Source organism: Bufo bufo, chromosome 2, assembly GCF_905171765.1.
Source record: "Bufo bufo chromosome 2, aBufBuf1.1, whole genome shotgun sequence".
NCBI classification, from domain to species: Eukaryota; Metazoa; Chordata; class Amphibia; order Anura; family Bufonidae; genus Bufo; species Bufo bufo.
Window position 1 is genome coordinate 809,061,024 of NC_053390.1, and position 19,031 is coordinate 809,080,054.

Below are 19,031 nucleotides of genomic sequence, written 5' to 3' on the forward strand. Positions count from 1 at the left end.
CTTTATACTAAAACTAAAATCCCTATGGTGTTATTTTATCTTCTTTCACTTATCCACTATTGGGCAGCTATCTTCAAGGTCGAAGGGTGGAGGCCTAGCATCGATCACCTGTGATGATTGCTACACAGCAGTCACACATATCTAAGGAGACCTCAGGTTGTCACCAACATTTATCTGAAGCTCTTGTTAGGAGACAGCACAAATGTATGTGGTTAATTTGGAAAGATTGCATAGTGTATCTAGAGAGAGACTAAGGGAGAACTACTAACATCATTGCCACCTCCTATATACAGCCTTTGAAAAAATATACTCTGTCCAAGACCCGAGAACTTTGCCTGCTTCTTGCATGTATGCTGTAACTCCCATCATCTGCTCAGTAACTCTAGCCTTGCCTGGTCACTGCCTCCATTATCTGCCATTTCTCCCCTATATCTTTGCTCTCCTGCCTTGCACCCTGCTACTCATCCACCTAACATCAAGGGCCAAGACCGCAGCCACCTCCAGGCAAGAGCCCAAAAAAGCTCTCAAGAGGGAAGAAAGGGTGTGCCTGCCACTCACTGCATGCACAGCCCAGGGAGAGCTTCCCACTATGGGGGTCTACAACTACTCTCATTGCCACCCCCATCCTCTCCAGTTTACAGTCACCATACCTCCCCTGCGGGCTGATGAGTTGCACTTATACCCCTCTTCTCATGAACATGCCCTCTCTACCAAGCAGTGTGCCCATGTACATGGGGGGGTGGATGAACAGGTGTCAGCCAACCATTGAGCTGACAGCTATCTAAAGTGTATGGACAATTTTACGCTTTAGCTAAAAGAGTCCTGTAAACACATTGTGTTGGTTACTTGAGGTTGAGCAGACATTTGTTATGTCCTTTATGGAGCTGAGATGGTTTGTAGTCCAGAAGGCATATTTTTGGTAGAAGCTTAAGCTGGGTAATGGTATTCTATCAAAATAGGCTTAAAATGATCCATATCCTATATCCATTTGTTTTCGAGAAGTTTTTCACTCCTTTACTATAAATGGTCTGATTCCCGTATCCCTGCTGATCCCCATATCCTTAGCTGTTTCAGAGTAGCTTTGCCACCAGAACCACACAGCTCCGTCCATTGTATAATGGACAGAGCTGGTTACCATTCACTTCAAGGGGAGCAGCACTGCAGTAACCAGCTCTATCCACCACACAATGGAGAGACCCCTATTGATCCTGAGGAGTGGACAACCGCTTTAAGGAGTCATATGGAATTACCGTATTTTTCGCCCTATAAGACGCACTTCCCCCCCCCCAAAAGTTGGGGGAAAATAGCAGTGTCTTATGGGGCGAATGCTGCTGATTTTGCCGAATTTTCATCCACAGATCCCCCCCCATAACTATCATACACAGATCCCCATAACAGTGCCATCCAGAGACCCCAATAAGAGCCACCCACAGATCCCCCATAAGTGTCACCCACAGATCCCCCATAAGTGTCACCCACAGATCCCCCATAACAGTGCGTCACCCACAGATCCCCCATTACAGTGCGTCACCCACAGATCCCCCATAACAGTGCGTCACCCACAGATCCCCCATAACAGTGCGTCACCCACAGATCCCCCATAACAGTGCGTCACCCACAGATCCCCCATAATAGTGCGCCATCCACAGACCACAATTAGTTCAAAACCCACCAAAAGCACACCTATTGGATCAAAAAAATTTTTTTCTTATTTTCCTCCTCAAAAACCTAGGTGCGTCTTATGGGCCGGTGCGTCTTATAGGGCAAAAATACGCTAGTTATTTTCTTGTCATGAAAGCTACATTTTGGTGCAACCAGACAGAATGGACACAAGCTCTAAAAGAAGACAATATAATGTTTTAAGGGATTTTAAACTCTTTCCACTGCAAGGTTCAATGTGGGAGATACCCTTATAGGTATATCTTCAGATAAGGTGGTAATGACGAGGATTGATTGACCAAACATATGGTAATCTAAGTGGAGCACTTCGAAGAGATGAATCCACTTCCGAGGCAAGTAACTGAAAACGGTACAAAAATTCTCTGTTTTCTGATGGCTGCATTAGTCCTCCAGAGCTGTTCTCAGGAAAGAGACTGTTACAGCAGATTTACACAGGGCAGTTTTTGAGCCAATTATCAGGAAACGAACGTTAGTACAAATGTGCGATAATCAGCCCGTGTAAGGGTACTTCCACACTAGCGTCGCTGGATTCTGGCAGGCAGTTCCGGCAATCTGTATGCAAACGTATACCATTTGTAGACGGATCAGGATGTGGATCCGTCTCACAAATGCATTGCAATACCGGATCCGTCTCTCCGGTTGTCATCCGGAAAAATCCGGTATTTATCTTTTTCACATTTTTAAAGGTCTGCGCATGCGCAGACCGCAAAACCGGATCCATTTTTCTTCAACACTTAGGGCTGGATTCGGAATTAATGCATTTCAATGTAAAATGCTGCGGTATTTTCTCCGTCCAAAAATCGTACAGTGACTGAACTGAAGACGTCCTGATGCATACTGAATGGATCGCTCTCCATTCAGAATGTATTAGGATAAAACTGATCAGTTTTTTTCCGGTATTGAGCCCCTAGGACGGAACTCAATACCGGAAAAGAAAAAGGCTAGTGTGAAAGTACCCTTAAGATGCCACTGGTCACCCGACGAGCGAGCAAAATGCTCATTCATCAGGTGAAATACCCGTTTATGTGGACACCTAAAGCATCGATTGTGCTGTGTAAACATCGATCTGCTGGCCAGAAACAATGAATCTGTATGCGGACGAGCGATCACAGTAGCCATTGCTTGTCTCCTGTAGGTGCATATACATTAAGCAGACTCAGCAAGCAATTATCGGGAAGAAACTGTTCCTTCCCAATAACTGCCTGCTCGTCAGTGGCCATAAAGAGCTGCATTTACATGCAGAGATCGCCTCCACTGTATAAGGACGAGGAATTAGTGATGATCGAGCACCAAAGTATTCGGGTGTTCGGGTGGTCGGCCCGAACACATTGCTATATTCGTGTGCTCGACTTAACAGCCGAGTATAATGGAAGTCAATGGGAGACAACCAGGCACCCCCTGCTCTGAAGAGGGGAGGGTGCTTGGTCCATTGGAAAAGGTCAGAAAGTGACAGAAACACCACCGAAATGGAACACCATGGGGATGATGTCTGGATGCTGCTGGGAACCATGGTGTCCGAGTTGTACGCCACTGTTACAGACTATAAAAATACGCACAAAACCCCCCCAAAAAAATCTATTTTACATGAAAAATTGTTCGGAAACATTCTTTCCTGTAAATTTACTTGTATATAAAGTGCAAGTGCTGCAAAAAATTACAAGCAAGAGGCACTCCGATACAACCTGCATATCCCATAAAGGAGGGCCTCATTCACATTGAGGTAAAACTGTTCATGTAGTGGGACTCCTACACTCATAAAGCCTATGCACTAAGTGAAAGGGCTGCCAAAAATTACAAGGAACCGGCACTCCAATACACCCTTTATTACACAGAAAGGAGGGCATCATACACAGCCTTGAAAAATTATGATTGGTGGCCTGCTGGTGACCCTCAAAAATATTTGGAGCAAGGGCCTGCTGATCTGAACATCCAAAACATGAGGGGCGAGGGCCTGCTGCTGGTGACCCTCCTAAACATTAGGGGTGAGGGTCTACTGCTGAGCTGACGCTCTAAAACATTATATGTGAGTGCCTGCAGGTGAGCTGATGCTCTAAAACATTATATGCGAGTGCATGCTGTTCGAATGACGCTCTAAAACATTATACGTGAGCGCATGCAGTTGAGCTGGCCCTATTAAAAAAATTAGAGTGGAGGGAATATATACAATCTGGATGATGAGGAGGAGAAAACAAGATTCAACCATATACTCTTTTTTGTGGTGGAAAAGGTGCAGGGGAATACAGTACAGTAGATTGAGTACATTATAAATGATAGATTGAAATTGCCTTTATGTTCATCATCAGCTCAGCTCTCCTCTGGTGGAGTTGAGTCAGGGGCAATCCAGGCCTTGTTCATTTTTATCTGAGTCAGAGAGCATTCACATGACCGTGTTGGTTTTGCGGTCCGCAAATCACGGATCCGTGTGTTCCGTATGTCTTCAGCTATCTTTCCGTTTCCGTAAGTCCGTATAATACGGACGTGGAGCTTCCGTGTGTCATCCGTTTTTCACGGTCCGCAAAAAACTGAAATGGGGTTTCCTAGAATGTTTTCAGTCCAGGGGTCCGCAAAAAACGGATGACATACAGATGCATTTCCGTGTGCTATCCGTTTTTTACGGACCCAATGACTTTCTATGGGGCCACGGACCGCAATTTGCGGCCAAGTATAGGACATGTTCTAAAATAAAAGCAACGGACACACGGAACGGACAGCACACGGATGACAATAAAAGGCATTCCGTAATTTTTGCGGACCCATAGAAATGAATGGATCCGCGCATTGTCCGCAAAAATTGCGGAACGGACACGGAAGAAAAACAGGGTCGTGTGAATGCTCCCTCAACCTGTCAACATTGCCAGTGGACAAGCGGATACGCTTATCTGTTATGATGTCACCAGCAGCACTAAATACACGCTCAGACAAAACGCTGGTGGCAGGGCAGGCCAGCACCTCCAAGGCGTAGAGCGCATGTTCGTGCCACGTGTCCAACTTGGACACCCAGTAGTTGTAAGGTACTGAGTGATCATTTAGGCACACTGACACGGTCTGCTATATATATTCCTTCACCATCTTCCAAAGCTTGGCCGTGCTTCAGGGTGAGGCTGCTGGTGGGGTGTCATGAAAGTATCCCATGCCTTGGAGAGTGTTGCCCTGCCTTTGTTGGAACTGCTGTGTGTTCCCCTTGTCTGCCTTCCTCGGTTGCCTAAGGAAGTACGGACTCTGCCGGCCACGTTGTCAGATGGAAAATTTTGGAGCAATCTCTCAACAAGTACCTTCTGGTATTGCACTGTTTTACTCGTCCTCTCCACCACAGGAATGAGAGATGAGAAGTTCTCTTTGTAGCGGGGGTCGAGAAGGGTGAACACCCATTAATCCGTGCTATCTAAAATGCATATAACGCGAGGGTCACGGGAAAGGCAGCCTAACATAAAGTCAGCCATGTGTGCCAGAGTACCAACAGGCAAGATGTCGACATCAGAATGACTCTCCATCTCCTCCTCCTCATCCTCCTCTTCTGCCCATCCACGCTGAACAGATGGAATTAAAGTTCCATGGGTACTACCCTCTGTAGCAGAGGCAACTGTCTCCAGCTCCTCCTACTCTTCATGGTCCAATTCACGCTGAGAAGATGAACTGTGGGTGGTCTGGCTATCACCCTGTGTATTGTCCTGCCACATTCAGAGCGTCGTCCTTAATTGTGAGCAGCGACCGTTTGAGTAGACACTGGGATGGTTACTCTGATAATAGCGTTATCGCCACTAACCATCTGTGTGAATTCATCAAAGTTTTTTAAAACCTCACAGAGGTCTGACATCAATGCCCACTCCTTGCTTGTGAATAGTGGCAGTTGACTCGAAAGGCGACGACCACAATGCAGCTGGTATTCCACAACTGCTCTCTGCTCCTCACAAAGCCTGGCCAACAAGTAGAATGTAGAGTTCCAGCGCGTGCTCACGTCGCACAACAGTCGGTGAGCTGGAAGCCACAAGCGCTGCTGCAGCGTTGACAGACCGGCTGAAGCTGTGGACTACTTGCGGAAATGGGCACACACTCGGCGCGCCTTCACTAGTAGCTCTGGCAAATTGGGGTAGATTTTGATAAACCGCTGAACCACTAAGTTTAAGACGTGGGCTAGGCATTGGAGGTGTGTCAGGTTGCCGAGCTCCAAAGCCGCCACCAAGTTACGGCCATTGTCAGACACAACCATGCCTGGTTGTAGGTTGAGTGGCAAGAGCCACAGCTCAGTCTGGTCTCTTATACCATGCCACAGCTCTGCGGCGGTGTGCTGTTTGTCCCCTAAGCAGATCAGCTTCAGCATGGCCTGTTGACACTTACCCACAGCAGTGCTACACTGCTTCCAGCTAGCGACTGATGGCTGACTGCTGCTGGAGGTGGAAGTGGCGAAGGGGGAGGAGGCGGCAGAGGAAGAGAAGTGGGGGTTGGAGCCAGTAACATAGCTGCTGGCCGAGACCCTGATGGACGTAGGGCCCGCAATCCTGGGTTTGGGTAGCACCTGTGCCATCCCAGGGTACAACTCACTCCCGGCCTCCACCACATTCACCCAGTGTGTGGTCAGGGAAATATAGCGTCCCTGGCCACCAGCGCTTGTCCATGTGTCCGTGGTTAAGTGCACCTTCCCAGTAAGTGCATTGGTCAGGGCACAGGTTATGTTCTGGGACACATGCTGGTGTAGGGAGGGCATGGCACACCGTGAAAAATAGTGGCGGCTGAGAACTGCATACCGGTGGACAGCTGCCGACATCAGGCTGCGGAAGGCCTCAGTGTCCACAAGCCTAAATGGCAACATTTCAAGGGCCAGTAATTTCGAAAGTTGCACATTTAGTGCTATGGCCTGTGGGTGGGTATTTGCGATTGCGTTCAAATGACTGTGTTATGGAGATTTGGATGCTGCACTGGGACAGGGAAGTGGATGTTGTTGCTGATGGTTCATGCGAAGGTCCAGGTGCAGTGCGAGGAGCATCCGGGCCTGCGCCTTCGACAGGGGATTGGCCAGCAGTGCGTAACACAGGGGAAGAGAAGGCAGTGGTGTGACCCGCAGACCCAGATTGTGGACCTAGGCGTTCGGCCCACTTATTAGGGTGCTTGGATGCCATGTGGCGGATCATGCTGGTGGTGGTGAGGTTGCTAGTGTTCAAGCCCCGACTCATTTTGGTACGGCACAGGTTGCAAACTACCACTATTTTGTCGTCTGCAGTGGTGTAACGGTTGCGGGCCTGTTTGTTGTGTGACGACTTCTCCCTTTTGCAACCCCACTGCCTGTTCCAGCCTGTTGCTGTGCTGCGGATCCCGCCCCCTCTGTACTGCTGTCCTCGCTCGGCTTTTTACCTTCCCATGTTGGGTCAGTGACCTCATCGTCCACCGCCTCACTTCCTCACTCTGCTCATCCTCCTGACTTGACCTAACCACAACCTCAGTGATTGACAACTGTGTCTCATCATCATTCACCTCGTGAATGAATGATTGCCGTTCACCACCGTCATCTTCTTGAGACTGTGAAGGCTCAAGAGGTTGGGAATCAGGGCACAATATCTCAGGTCCCTCTTTAAGCATGCTGGGCGCGAGGGCCAAATGTAATAGTGGCGCTGGAAAGAGCTCCTCGGAATATCCGAGTGTGGGATCACTCGTTTGGTGACCAACTGTTCGCACTGGTCCGACTTGGACAGTGTTGTCCTGAGCCGCCCAGCTAAGTTGGACATGAAGCTGGGTACGGTGGATTTTTTTTATTTTTTATGGGGCACTGGCAGCGGGAACAGTTTTATTGCACCCAGGGCCACGGCATCTGCGTGCACCATCAGCATCACGCCCACTTCCCTGCCCCTTAGTGCCCGCCTTCTTCATATTAATGGTTTTGTCACTAGATGTGGCACAGATTGTTTTACTGTCCGCTAAAGACACCGTTTTCGGATGCAGGACAGTATATGTCACAGAACACCACAGATTATGGACACTATATTAGGTACAGTATAAGTCACTAATAGGTATAAAATAAAAAATATATTGCTGCTGTCAAACACACACAGTAGTCCTTAAAAGGACTTTAGGGTCTTTGAAAAGCTTTTGGTAGTAAAAACAGCAAGTTTCTCTCCCTGCACTATCTGTCCCTTCCTCAGCACTGTCCCTGAGACTGCAGGTAAATATATTGCTGCTCTAAAACACACACACACACACACAGTAGTCCTTAAAAGGACTTTTGGGTCTTGGAAAAGCTTTCTCAGAGTAAAAACTGTGAAATTCTGTCTTCCCCTTCCTACACTCTGCTCTCCCTGTCTACGGGAGTACTTACCTGCACCTTTATTGGCTGCTTAAAACCTGAGAAACGTGCGGGGAGGAGACTCGAGCATTGCGCTCGAGCACATGCGTTACTCGTCAAGTACCGCCATGTGCCAAGCATAGCGATTCTCGAGCCGAACAGATATTCGGCCGAGCATGCTCGCTCATCACTATGAGGGATGGGTACTGCTATCATTCCTTCTCTTACAGATCAATTGTTTCAGAATGATTTAGGTGTCTGCCCAGCAAAACTCTCACTCATCGGGTGATCTGCAGCATCTTTACACAGGGAGACTATTGGGAATGAGTGTTCATACTAACGTTCCTTCTCGATAATCGGCTCAACAATTGTCCTGTGTAAATCTACTAATACCGATGAGCTCTTACCTTCACCCATGAGAAACATGTCCTTCCCGGTATTTGCCTGCTCAGTCGGCGTGTGTAAATGCACCTTTAGGAAGAAGTAGAAGGGCATTGTTTTTTTAACCCCTTCTCCCACTGCCCACCAGTGGATACAAGCTTCTCTGTGTATACAGTAGATAGATAGGTCCCATTGGACATCATTTATGGTACTGATGCTGTAGAACTTCTTATTTTTTTATTACTTTCCTGTCTTCCTTTATATGATCCCCGCGATGATGCTGGCTTTTGCCACCCAATACAGAAGAACCTGATACTTGTTTCCTACTCTACACCCTCTTTATGACCCTTTGGCCAATTTCCAACCTCTTGTTTACAATAGAGAAGGAGGTTGTGAAAAGCTATGACTGCCCAACAGCAAAGACTGAGCAACCGTATGGTCTGTCTATGTGGTATGTACATCTCTGCTTTGGTAGGACTGTAATTCTGGTCGATTTCATCAGGGGCATATAGCTAAAGGCTCATGGGCCCCCTGGTGCAAGAGTTCTCCCTGGGCCCCCCTTCCCTCAGTGCTTTGTGGTCAGGGGCAAGGAAGCACATAGTCTTCCTGCTGCCTGACACCAAAATTGAAAGGGCACCCCCCCTTCCCCCAAACCATGCCAAATTCTTGACCCAATCCTTTCCCTCCAGCCAGAGGTGTAACTTGACCATCAAGCACTTTCTATAATACTAGTGCCTTTTTATGCGGCCTCCGTCAGGCTCCTGGTCCCGGTAGCGACCCCTATAGCTACTAGTGATGAGCGTCAGGTCCCATATTCGAATTTGAGATATTTCGAGAATATTTGGTAGAATATTTGTCACATATTTGCAAATATTCGTATTCGAGATTATTTTGCGATTGCGAAAAATCTGCAATGTAAAAAAAATCGCGTAATGCGAAGTGGGTAAAAAACAAATACAGTATATAACACTATAGAATATAGTGCTATATATTCTTTTTTTTACAATATTCGTCATTTTTTTCCATCTGAAGTGAACAGTCATTGTCCCACAAGCAATTTAAGCAGGGAGGAATCATGACTTCAGATGGAAAAAAATGACGAATATTCAAAAAAACGAATATATAGCACTATTTAGAATATAGTGCTACAGTATATATTTGTTTTTTATAATATTTGTCAATGGCGACTATTTAAAAAAACAAATATATAGCACTATAGAATATAGTGCTATATATTCGTTTTTAGAATATTCGTCATTTTTTCAATCTGAACACATGATTCCTCCCTGCTTCTTGCTTGTGGGCCAATTAGTCATTGGCCCACAAGCAACTTAATCAGGAGGGAATCATGACTTAAAAGGGTTTTCTCATCTAAGACAATGGGGGCATATCGCTAGGATATGCCCCCATTGTCTTATAGGTGCGGGTCCCACCGCTGGGACCCGCACCTATATCGAGAACGGAGCCCCGAAAGTAAAGGAGAGCGCACTGCGCATGCGCAGCCCCCTCTATTCATTTCTATGGGGACACCAAAAATAGCCGAGCGCTGGCTCGACTATTGCCGTCTGCCCCATAGAAATGAATGGGAGCATGGGCTGTGCATGTGCGGCACGGTCCCATTCACTTCTATGGGAGAGGCGGGGATTAGCGCTTAGTGGTGGACTGACCCCGGGAAATCTGGGGTCCTCCAGCCACAGCGCTCCCCACTTCGTTTTCGATATAGGTGCGGATCCCAGCGGTGGGACCCGCACCTATCAGACAATAGGGGCATATCCTAGCAATATTCCTCCATTGTCTAAGATGGGAATACCCCTTTAAGAAAGAAAAAAAATTACGAATATTCTAAAAAATGAATATATAGCACTATATTGAATATAGTGCTATATATTCGCTATATCGAATATTCGTCATTTTGTAACATCTGAAAACATGATTCATTGGCCCACAAGCAAGAAGCAGGGAGGAATCATGTTTTCAGATGTTACAAAATGACGAATATTCTATATAGCGAATATTTAGCACTATATTCAATATAGTGCTATATATTCCATTTATTGCTTGAACCACTCCCAGGTTATCACAGTGACACCGTATCTTCCTATTCCGAAAACGATCCCCCCACAGCAAAACCGCCAAAACAATAGGGAACATCTCTAATAAAGCCAAATTCCTCACCAAGCCGCGCTTGAACCACTCGACCGGCCAACATCCAGCACACCATTGACCTCCACAGAACGCCCCAAAACCGGAACCACCCGCAGCGTCAGTAAACAGTTCGAAATCAAACAAATTAACAACCTCCCCCATGAATAACGAGCGACCTTTGTACCGTTCCAGAAAAGCATTCCAGACTTTTAAGTCCGCTCGCAATTCTTTCCCCAGCCGGATGTAATGATGTGGGGCGACCACCCCCTCGGTTGCCCTAGCCAACCGCCTGCAAAAAACCCTACCCATGGGCATAATACGGCAAGCAAAATTGAGTTTCCCAAGCAGTGACTGAAGCTCCCGTAATTGTAACTTCTTCCTCCCCTGAGCTTTTTCCACCTCTCCCTGCAAATCTACCAATTTATCCAACGGCAATCTACACTCCATCTTTTCCAAATCAATCGCGAACTTAATTTTTCTAACAACAATGAACAAACCCACGACCCCGGGGGAACGATCCTGGTATTGAATCAGAGATGCACAACCTGATGAGTCCACGACAGCCCACTCCAGAAACGAACTGAACGTTTCGAAATAGGCGCACGACAAAGAACACCCCATGGGCAAGCAATGATCAAAGAAAACCCCCCCTTTCCAAAAACAACCCAACAAATGCTGACACTCTGGGTACACGGGCAATAACCTGACCGCCGCCTCGATGTCCGTTTTTCGCTAACAGCGCACCTTTCCCAAAAGGCTTCACCCAAGAAACCGCCGCGTCAAATGAAGTATACACTGTGACGGACTGAACCGTCACTGGGGCTGCTGGAGAAGCCTGAGGGCCAGCCTCCTTCCTACAGATTATGGGGTTACAAGGAACTATGAACCCTGATTTATGTGTGTAATTTATATGCCACATATTTCCTATTGCCCATTAAAAAGGCATGGTGTGGATTCAGCAACACAAAAAGGGTTAACTCTGCACTGAGACTCCCACTGATTGTGTTAGTGATGGGATTAAGATAGTTGATTATAATAGCAGCCGACTCCTAGATGAGTAGATCACCATATGATACACTAGGGAGATAATCCCATCACATGTGTCTCCACTGTCCCTATTCATTCATTATGGAGGGGATGAAGATATCTGTTTGCATGTTGTGTTTGTTAATTGCGTCACAGACAATGCCATTGTGTTTGTTAAATAGGGTTATTTTTTGTGTTTAAACTGTAAATTATTGGCTGATATGTCATGTCCTCAGTTCCCAACCAGGTCCACGGGGGTGGTACCCTTGTTGGAAAATGTGTATATAAGTCAATGCTTGTGTGTTCAATAAAGAGTTCCTGTTTTACATTCAACATAGAGCCTCGTCTCATGTGTATGGGGATTTCCATACGCTATATACTCCCCTGGCTATAACTCCTAGTTCTTGTAAGAGCTGTTCCTGCTCTCTGGATTTAGGAGAGGTTCACCCACTGGAGCCTGGAGCCTTGTCGTAGGTCCAGGGTGGGTAGGAAACGGTGAGACCTCAACCAAGCTTCGGCGGTTCGTGGGGCCTGCAGCGCTTACGGTGTCAAGTGGAGTGCTTGGAGTCCTCGGGAAGCACTAGGAGCATCATTCGACGGAGGTACCCGGTCGGGGTGCCAGGAGATCCGTCACATACACCACCGAACATAATGCGGGGTCAATACCGTCATTGAATTAAGAGCCCTTCGGAAATGACAGGTAAGGAATAAGGTGAAACTTATTTGCCTCCTTCTTGGGGACCACCCCCAGCGGTGACACCCGTAGATCCGTAAACGGCGGCTCCTGAAACGGACCCGCCATCCGCCCCAGCAAAACTTCCTTATTTAGTTTCTCTGTCACCACCTCCGGTTGCTCCCTAGCCGACCGCAAATTCTTCCTTAATAACACTGCCCCCCCCGGCACGTATAGAATCCTAAAACCCTCGGAAAACCCCCCTAAATCAAAGCGGCCGCTTCCCTTTTAGGGTACCTAGCGAGATAAGGCTCCATCTTTTCCAACCGCACCGACATCATCCCCTTTGCTATTAGCATGCCCCCCTTTCTGCCTCCCGCCTCTAAAGCATCTCGCCGCACTATGGCTCCCCCCACATCCCGAGCATTCATGCTTAAATTTGCATTTAAGCCCGAATAGACAACTTCCTTCGTTAAAAGCAAAGCATAAGCCCTTTGCTGATGCCGTTGCAGTAACAAAACAGCGCCGAGCATTTCTCCGGTGCCCTCTCCCCAATAACACTTGCCAATATCGCAAACACTTGTTGCAACCAATTGGCAAACGTCTGTGGTATTAATCTAAAAAGTCGTTTCTCTTTGTCCTCTTTTTTTCCCCTCGTGCTTTCGCGCTCTATCCAATTTGAATCTTTCAAGGGGAAGCAGAGAGAATATCTCCACATACTCCCCTTTCCAGATCCGCTCCCAAACTTCAGACTTCAACTGCGCCCCCAACGGCCCCTCAAAACAAACGTAAACCTCCCCTTTCGCCTTATCATCCAACCGCCCACTATCCACTTACGCCTCTCCCCCCACCTGCATCTGCACCAACACCCCAACACCCGTTAACCCCCGACAAGGCTCCATCACTGAGCCAGAACCTCCCGGCAAACCCTGCACCCCCCACGCTTGTAACGGTGATCCTCCTTCCATTCCCCAGCTCGCCACCAACCCCGCCAAACCCCCCAAAAACTGCCCCAGACCCCTGCTTAAATCCAATTGGGGCCCACTGCCCACCCCAGCCCCCAAACCCTGCACTACCTGAGCTAAAGGTCCCCACAAAAGCTCACCTGGCTGCCTGGATGCTGTGTTCCTATCAACTCCTGAATCCGGACGTCCTCTCCTCTGGGGTATATCATCGGATCCTGCAGCTACCAACTCTTCACCCTGTCCCCTGGAAGTACTGGGACCAGGGACGCCGAAGTCAAACAGCTCCACAGCCGAAACCCGGGGGGCGGAGCTTCTATCTTCACTCTGCCTCCTAGCAGATCTGGGACTGAATGCCAGGTAAGACTCCCCGTCAGAAACAGGCTCCTGGCTGCGGCGACTGCCCTCTTCACCCTGTCCCCTGACCCCATGCAGGCCAGGGATGCCCGGGTTAACCTCCTCACTGCTGGTCGCATAGGGGGCGGGGCTTCCCACCACATTCAGCGCCGAGGGCCTGCTGTTTCCTGCCACTCCACACACAGCAGCCCCGTACTGCAGAACATTCCTCCCTCGCTGAGAGGCCGCCCCCCCCACCAGGGGTTGAGGAGGCCCCTGCCGTGCCAGGTCCCGATCCCACGCCCCCTCCGATAGTTAAAAGGGATGGCCGGGTACGGCCATCCCTTGGGCTCCGCTTACTGGTTGGATTCCTTCCACGTCGGGGCCTGCCGGAGGGAGCTGGGACTGCCGGCACCCGAAGTGAAGGGTCCTGAGAAGGGCTCCTGACACGGCGCTGAGCCCGAGGAGGGGAGGAAGAAGGTCTATAGCACGCCGGCGGCCTCGCCCGCCGCGGCCGGATCACAGATGGCTGAGGCATAACAGGAGCCTCAGCCTCCCCCCTCAGCAGCCTCTCCACTTGCTCCTGGGCCCATTCTGAGCCACACACCTCCGCTTTCGCCCACAACTGCCGAATCGCTCCAGCAGGTACTCCCAGCTTATCTTCAGTAACCAAAATGCCTACCGTCTTTCACCTCCCTGATGCATTTAACCTCTTCGCTCCTCCCTCCTCCCGCAACTGAACCAATCTGGATCCTCCTTCATTCCCCCCCTCCTTTTCCTTTAACCAACCCCTCTCCCAGCTCACCAATCTAAGACCCCCCAGGTCTCCCTAAACCAAACCCCCCGTCATATTGGCCTCCCCTTATGGGCTCCACCCCAGTCCAGTCATTGCCTGCATTTTACCTCTCAACAAAAAAAAAAGGAACTGCAAGCGCTGTGGAGTCTGTGCCTCATCTTCTTCTATTGTTACTTTCCTCAATGTTTTTTACTGTCTACATGTCCCCATGTAAAATATAAATATTCAGGGCACCCCGTCAGAGAGGAGGGGGCACTTCCATAGGAATAATATTACCTTTTCTTATCTATTAATTTAACACCATTCTGAGCACACTCTTCCCTGTTCTCTCGTCAAAAAAAAAAAAGGAAGTATGTCAAATTACAGAGGACAACAAATAAATCAAGTCGCCTGCAGATGTGTCATCTTTGAATAATAACTTTATTAAGTGTGGTATATTGGAGGCGCTCTGCTCTATCCTTTCTGTATGGAAAGAAAATTATTTTGAAATTGTAGGAAACTAAGTGTGTCGACATAACCATCCCTGCCATCCTCGTTTATCATGCATTGCTCTTGCTCCTTCCATGGATGTCTCCGTGGTGCTGCGTTTCTCACCCAGTGACTCCTTATTCTTTCTGTAGAACAGTTTGACCCTTTGTCTTGGATCGTTCAGTGCATCTCGGCACCGTAGGATGTAATGGACATGGCCGTTGGCATTTTCCCACCAGGAGTCTCTGACCTATAGAACCTCCAAGGACAGGAATAAAACCATATGTAAATTAAGAGAAAATATTAGGTCATGTTATACCTTAAAGGCGCTCCTGTCACCCTCAATGAACATTTCAGATCCAGCAGCTTATGAAAAGGTGACTTTTTAAATTTGACTGTGCCGAAATGTTATCTTTTTAGAATTTAAAGCTATAAGGGCAGTTTTCTTTTGCCTTTGTTGATCTGTACTTCTCAGCGTATAACGGCCTTCAAAAACATTCCTCAGTTGGGTACTTTTTCCAGGACAACACTAAGGATGACATCAGGGAACAGAATGAGATACACAATGAGAGACATTTAGAGGGGACCTGTCACTACCACAGGTTTCTTCTAGGCATGCTTATGATGTATTTTCAAACTTGAAGTTGCATATATTAAATGCCCAACTGAAGTGCCAGATAGAAGGCAAAAAAAAGAATTGAGGAGCAGTGTCGGCAGGGGAGTGCCACGCTAGGCTCCTCAGTGGAGGGGCATATATAACAAATTACTTTCAAGCTTCCTGATTAGTACTTTTTAAGGACAGTTTATTTTTTCCCTGTCTTGATCTGTACTTCTCAGCATAACGGCCTTCAAAAACATTCCTCAGTTGGGTATTTTTTCCAGGACAACGCTAAGGATGTCATCAGAGAACAGAATGAGATACACAACGAGAGACATTTAGGCCTATCTTTGACGTCTTATCAACTCGATGGACACTTCATATAATAAATACCTGAAGTGCCAATTATGGGGCTAAAAAAGGAACTGAGGAGCCATGTCTGTAGGGGAGTGCCACGCTAGGCTCCTCAGGGGTGGAGCATATATGACCAATTATTTTCAGGCTTCCTGATCAGTATTTTTTAAGGCTGTTGACTGAGCACCATTGCACACCTGTCACGGAACCATGAACCAGACTTACAACAAGAGATAAGTGAAAATAAGAAGGCTTTATTGAAAATAAAGCTGTAAAGCAAAAGTCCAAACGGATGGTGAAACCGAGCAGAGTCTTTGCGAAGCCAGAGGTCAGGAACCAGAAGGGTAGTCAGACGAAGCCAGGATCAGGAACCAGCAGGGTAGTCAGACGAAGCCAGGATCAGGAACCAGCAGGGTAGTCAGACGAAGCCAGGATCAGGAACCAGCAGGGTAGTCAGACGAGGCCAGGATCAGGAACCAGAAGCAGCAGCAGTCTTAGAAGCATGTGAACACAAGAGGACCAAGCAAGGAACTGAAGCCACAGACCTCCTATATATATGAGCTAGGCATCCAGCTCCTCCCAGGGGAAGGAGGAGCCGCAGGGTGGAAGGCTACAAGAAACCCAGGACCCAAGATGGCCGCCAGCACATGTCAAACGAAGGAGAGCAGCAAGCAGGTAAGACCATGACAGTACCTCCCCCTCAAGGGCCCCTCCTCCGCGGAGCACAAAACGGTTTCTGAGGGAAGCGTGCGTGGAAGGCTCGGAGCAAGGCAGGAGCATGGACATCTGCGGAGGGAACCCAGGAACGCTCCTCTGGACCATAACCACGCCAATGGACCAAAAACTGCAACCGACCGCGGACCAGGCGTGAGTCCAGGATATTGCTCACCTCATATTCCTCACGATTGCCCACTTGGACCGGACGAGGCCGAGGAACCGCGGAAGTGAAACGATTACACACCAGTGGCTTCAACAGGGAGACATGAAACACGTTGGAGATCCGCATGCCAGGAGGAAGCGCAAGGGCATAGGCTACCGGGTTTACCCTGCGAAGCACTCGGAAGGGACCAACAAAGCGAGGCGCCAGCTTGGGAGTGGGCACTCGAAGGTTGAGGTTGCGGGTGGACAACCATACACGGTCTCCGACCTGGTAGGAAGGAGCAGGCGCTCGTCTGCGATCAGCCTGGAATCTCTGGCGCTGCGCAGAGACCTCAAGGGACTTCTGGATCTGTACCCAAGAAGCACGTAGGACGGAAAGGTGATCCTCCACAGCCGGAATATCCTGGGGAGAGAATACCTCCGGTAACACGGCAGGTTGGAACCCATAATTGGCCATGAAGGGAGACGTCCCAGAGGAAGAGTTCACCGCCGTGTTCCTGGCAAACTCAGCCCAAGGCAGGAGGTCAACCCAATTGTCTTGGTGATCGGAGACATAGCAACGAAGGAATTGCTCCAAGGCCTGATTGGATCGTTCTGCGGCCCCATTGGACTGAGGGTGGTAGGCCGAGGAGAAGGAGAGATGAATCCCCAACTGGGAGCAAAAGGCGCGCCAGAACCTGGACACAAACTGACTCCCCCGATCCGACACAATCTCCTTAGGCAAACCGTGCAACCGGAAGACCTCCCTGGCAAAAATCGTGGCCAACTCTTGTGCAGAGGGTAACTTCTTGAGAGGAACACAGTGGCACATTTTGGAAAACCGATCCACAATCATGAGAATGACCGTATGGCCTCGGGATGCAGGGAGGTCCACAATGAAATCCATCCCCAGGTGTGACCATGGGCGCTCCCCGGTGGCTATGGGTTGCAGAAGGCCCAACGGAAGGTGCCGAGGGGACTTACTCTGGGCACAAACGGAGCATGCCGCTACATATGCGGCGATGTCGGAACGTAGGGAAGGCCACCAGAACAGACGTGAAACAGCCCAGGACAGCTGATTCTTTCCAGGATGCCCCGCGGTCTTGGAGTTATGGTAGGTTCGCAACAACCGAGTGCGCAACTCCTCAGGCACAAAACATCTGCCGTTGGGTCTCCCAGAGGGAGCACCAGATTGAGCCGCCAAAATCTGCTCACCCAGGGGAGAGGTCAGGCTGGTGCGAATGGCGGCCAGGATCTGATTCGGAGGTATGACCGAAGTCGGAATCGACTCCTCCCTGGACAGCTCGGAGTACTGCCGTGATAAGGCATCCGCCCTGATGTTCTTGGAACCGGGTAGGTAGGAGACCACGTAATTAAAACGTGACAAGAACAGAGCCCATCTGGCCTGACGTGGTGTCAATCTCTTGGCCTCAGAAAGGTAGGTCAGATTCTTGTGGTCCGTCAGGATGAGAACCGGAACCACCGAACCCTCGAGCAAGTGCCTCCATTCTTTAAGGGCCTGCACGATGGCCAATAACTCCCTGTCACCAATCTGATAGTTGCACTCCGCGGAAGACAGTTTCCGGGAGTAAAACCCACAAGGAAGCAGAGGACCCTCTGGTGTTCTACGCTGAGACAGAAGGGCGCCTACTCCCGTCTCAGACGCGTCCACCTCGAGGACAAAGGGCAACCCAGGGTTGGGATGCGACAGAATCGGAGCCGACACAAAGGCGGACTTTAGGGCCTCAAAAGCTCGGATGGCCTCGAGCGGCCAGACCTGGGAATTACTGCCCTTCCTGGTCAGATCCGTGAGAGGCTTGGCCAGCATGGAAAAGTCCCTGATGAACTTCCGATAATAATTGGCGAAGCCCAAAAAGCGCTGCAGGGAACGAAGACCACTGGGCTGGGGCCACTGTAAGACAGCCGAAACCTTCTCAGGATCCATGGAGAACCCCTCAGCGGAAATGATGTAACCTAAGAAGGTTACCTGGGATCGGTGAAATTCACATTTCTCAAGCTTACCGAACAGCTTGTTCTCTCGTAACCGTTGCAACACTCGTCTGACATCCAGAATGTGGGCCTCCATGGATTCAGAATATACCAAGATGTCATCCAAATAGACTACCACACACTGCTGCAACAGGTCACGGAAAACATCGTTGATGAATTCCTGAAAGACTGCGGGCGCATTGCACAACCCAAAGGGCATAACCAAGGATTCGTAATGACCGGTCCTGGTGTTAAACGCGGTCTTCCACTCATCGCCCGCCTTGATCCTTACCAGGTTATATGCCGCCCTCAGGTCGAGTTTGGTAAAGACCGTGGCCCCTTTAAGGCGATCGAACAGCTCGGAAATCAAGGGTATCGGGTAAGCGTTCTTGATCGTGATGCGATTGAGACCCCTGTAATCGATGCAAGGCCTCAACTCACCGCCCTTCTTTTTCACAAAGAAAAATCCAGCCCCTGCCGGGGACGAAGATTTG

At 49.0% G+C, this 19,031-nt stretch overlaps 1 protein-coding gene across 1 annotated transcript in view; it reads left to right on the forward strand.

The window, feature by feature from the left end:
- The window catches only part of GFRA4 (GDNF family receptor alpha 4), a 447,902-nt gene that overhangs the window by 43,957 nt on the left and 384,914 nt on the right, over positions 1-19,031 (forward strand). The gene's annotated exons all lie outside the window — the stretch shown is intronic.